Genomic DNA, 3,948 nt, shown 5'->3' with positions numbered 1-3,948 from the left:
GAGCTGATATCATGCCACTGCACTCCAGCCTGGGCAACAAAGCGAGAATCTGTCTCAAAAAAAAAAAAAAAAATATATATATATATATATATATATATATATATATATATATATATATGGGTTCTGTTTAAGATAAGATCTATGGTGTTGGAATCATAAGGCTGTTGTTTAAAGATTGCTTAAGCAGATCCTGAATTCCAGTGAAATAGCTGATGCCAATCAGTTTGAAGACCTCCCCAGAGGAAGGGAATCAGCATGAGAAAACTGTTTATCTCCCTGTCCCATGACTTCCTCCTTCACTCTTTCACCAACCAATGATCATACTTCAGCCTGCTCCAAAACCCTTAAAACTCTAGTCCAAAATTCCTTGAGAAGACAGATGTGGTTTCCTCCTATCTCCTCATTCAGCAGCCCTATGATTAAACCTCTTTCTCTGCTGCAGCCTGGTGTCTTGGCCTGTTGACTTGCTGTGTGCATTGGGAAATAAACCTATTACAGGTACGTGAACACAGCATTTAGCAACACGAAGTTCCCAGTGGAGTATTTACCCCTGAGTGTCCCTCTTGACACCTTCCTCAATATTCACAAAGTCCTTCCTTTTTCATCCTCTGGAAGAGGGCACTGTGGAAGAGGGCACTGTGGAAGAGGGCACTGGAGCATGTGCCCTCCGTGTTGGCTGAGAAGATTTTTTAGCCTCTGTCTGCAGAATGTTGGGAACACCGAGATTATTTTACATCTTGTCTCCATCAGGCCAGGTTGGGGGCACTTTGCCAAAATAGCTCTCTTGAACTGAGTTATTTTCTATGTATTTGATTTCAGACAACTTCATGGGCCAAAGTCCATTTCCGCAATTCTTTCATGCTTTCCTCTCTAGACTTAATATCAGATTATAAATAATAGGCATATCAGGCTTCTGTGGGACCACACAGTTAATCATTTTAGGAACCCTTTTGTCTAGCTGAATGGCACCACCTTAATCTTTACATAGATCTTCAAATGGGGTGTGATAATCACCCCCTTGATTCAGTCTTTGCCCTAAGGCCATGTGGTAGATTGCAAAAATGGTCACAAATTCCTCCAGTTGCTGTATGCACACCCCTTTGCATTGTGATTCTGCTAATCCTCATAATCAACGGTGGATTCGATTTCTCACGCTTTTAATCTGGGGTTACCAGATTGAGAAAAACAATGAGCAAAACAGTGAGCAAAACAATGAAAGGAGAGACTTGAAGAAACTTTGCCCTCCCTTGCTTGTTTTAGAACCCTTCTGCCACTTATGAAGAAGGCTGCTGGAAGATGACAGACCAGATAAAGCGGAGATCAGCGGTTCCAGCTGAGGCTTCCTTAGGCTACTCAGTCTGCCAACAATCAGATAGTGGGTGAGCCTCTCCCCAAGCCAAGCTGGTCTAGCCTTGAAGAGTTACCCAGTCAACCTGTATAGAATTGTGAGGAAAATGCATATTTTGTGCTATTTTAGGTTTTGGGGTAGCTTGTTACACAGCAAAAATCTAACTAATACAGGCTGTGTCTTTTTTTTTGAGACTGAGTTTTGCTCTTGTTGCCCAGCCTGGAGCGCAACGGCACAATCACCACAACCTCTGCCTCCCGGGATCAAGCGATTCTCCTGCCTCAGCTTCCCAAGTAGCTGGGATTACAGGCACCCACCACCACGCCCAGCTAATTTTTGTATTTTTAGTAGAGACGAGGTTTCACCAGGTTGGTCAGGATGGTCTCAATCCTCCCGCCTCGGCCTCTCAAAGTGCAGGGATTAAAGGCGTGAGCGACCTCGCCCAGCTGCATCTGTGTATTTTTTGAGTCTATAGTTTGATGGCCATGCCTTTCATATGCTAGGAAATAGTTTTTTTTTTTTTTTTTTTTGAGAAGGCCAGCTGACTCTTCATTGCTTTGGGAGCAAGGGGCTCAGGAGCTCTTGGTGGGGCGGTTCCGCTTCCCCTCCTCTCACCATCACAGGCTTCTGGCTGCGCAGGATGGCGCTAGCCCTGCGGATAGCTGCCATGCGCAGGTCGGGCCGGTACTTGTTCTTGCGTGTCCTGTGTCTGATGCTGCTGAGCTTGGCGCGAGCATTCTTGTTCATGGTGGGGTGTCCGCACCTAGGAGGCGGTACGCTTCCGCTGGCCCGATCTCCGCTTCCTGACCACCACGACACCTTTGCTGTCGGCTGCCGGCTCCACGCCCACAGTCTTGCGGTGAATCAGCCCGTTGTAGCGGAAGGAGTTGCAGGCCTTCAAGTTATCGGGCTCGGTGCTATAGGTCTGCTTGTTCCTCTTGATCAGGAAACTGGAGCAGTTCCGCAAGACCATCCATTGCAGATGCGCAGACATGGCGGCGGCTCCTCTGGCTGCGGCGACCTGAGGCGGAAAGACAAGGACACAGTTTTAATTTTAATTTAATTTCAAATTAAACAATTTCTGTTTCATTTTCTGCACTGTCCATATTTCCTCTTGACTGTTTGCAAACTGGCCAGTTATTTTATAACCTCATCTCTTTCTTGAGATGTGAGTTGCACAAGATGTAATTTTCCCAAATGTTTTGCCAGGCAGCAGCTGTTCACCATTTTCCCAACACTCTATGTATCTTTGCTACTTATTGCCTTCTTGTTCTCAAGACCATTGTTGTGTATTTTAGGTTTTCATTTGTTGACCTAAAAGGAAGAAGCTCAAGTAAAATTAAGGTAAGTAGAGAGTGTATTTGGGCCAAGCCTGAGGATTGCAACCAGAGCATAGATTCAAGTTGCCCTGAATATATGCTACATTTAGCAACAGTTACAAGTAGGTGTAGGTGGTTTTTTTCTTTGAAGGTGGAGTCTCGCTTTTGTCTCCCAGGCTGGAGTGCAGTGGCGCCATCTCAGCTCACTGCAACATCTGCCTCCCAGGTTCAAGCTATTCTCCTGCCTCAGCCTCCTAAGTAGCTGGGATTACAGGCACATGCCACTATGCCCGGGTAATTTTTGTATTTTTAGTAGAGATGAGATTTCACCATGTTGGCCAGACTGGTCTTGAACTCCTGACCTCCTGTGATCCACCCACCTCAGCCTCCCAAAGTGCTGGGACTATAGGCGTGAGCCACTGGGCCTGGCACAAGTAGGTTTTGAAAAAAAAAAAAAAAAAAAAGCAGTTCTTAAATTGTTTACCAAAAATTTACATTAAAATAACGAGCTATTGGCTGGGTATGGTGGCTCACACTTTCAGCACTTTGGGATCACAGGCAACATAGGGAGACCCGATCTCTCTAAAAAATTTTAAAAGTAGCCTGGTGTGGTGGTGCACGTTTGTAGTCCCAGCTACTCTGGAGGCTGAGGTTGGAGGGTCTCTTGGAGGAGGGAGGATCTCTTGAGGCCAGAAATTTGAGATCAGCCTGGGCAACATAGGGAGACCAAAAAAAAAAAAAAAAAAAAGAGCATTAGCTGATGTGGTGGTGTGCACCTGTAGTCCCAGCTACTTGGGAGGGTCAGGTGGGAGGATCACTTGAATGAAGGAGTTCCAGGCTGCAGTGAGCCATGATAGCACCACTACACTCCAGCCTGGGTGACAAAGTGAAACACTGTCTTAAAGTAAAATTAAAAAAAGGTCTGGCGCGGTGGCTCATGCCTGTAATCCTAGCACTTTGGGGGGCCGAGGTGGGTGGATCACCTGAGGTCAGGAGTTCAAGACCAGCCTGGCCATCATGGTGAAACTCCATCTAAAAAAAAGAAAAGGAAAGGAAAGAAAAGAAAAGAAAAGAAAACAAAAGGAAAGGAAAGGAAAGGAAAGGAAAAGAAAGAAAGAAAGAAAGAAAGAAGAAAGAAAGAAAGAAAGAAAATATCTGACAAGCTGGGTGCAGTGGCTTACGCCTGTAATCCCAGCACTTTGGGAGGCTGAGGTGGGCAGATCATGAGGTTAGGAGATTGAGACCATCTTGGCCAACATGATGAAACCCCGTCTCTACTAA

General features: G+C 45.6%; 1 pseudogene; it reads right to left on the bottom strand.

The window, feature by feature from the left end:
- Positions 1-1,836: 1,836 nt before the first annotated feature.
- LOC100395462 (large ribosomal subunit protein eL28 pseudogene) lies at positions 1,837-2,381 on the bottom strand (annotated as a pseudogene).
- Between the last annotated feature and the right edge of the window lie 1,567 nt (positions 2,382-3,948).

Source organism: Callithrix jacchus, chromosome 5 (genome assembly GCF_049354715.1).
Source record: "Callithrix jacchus isolate 240 chromosome 5, calJac240_pri, whole genome shotgun sequence".
NCBI lineage: Eukaryota > Metazoa > Chordata > Mammalia > Primates > Cebidae > Callithrix > Callithrix jacchus.
The sequence above is the reverse complement of the archived record's forward strand: the minus strand, read 5'-3'. Positions and strand labels throughout refer to the sequence as shown.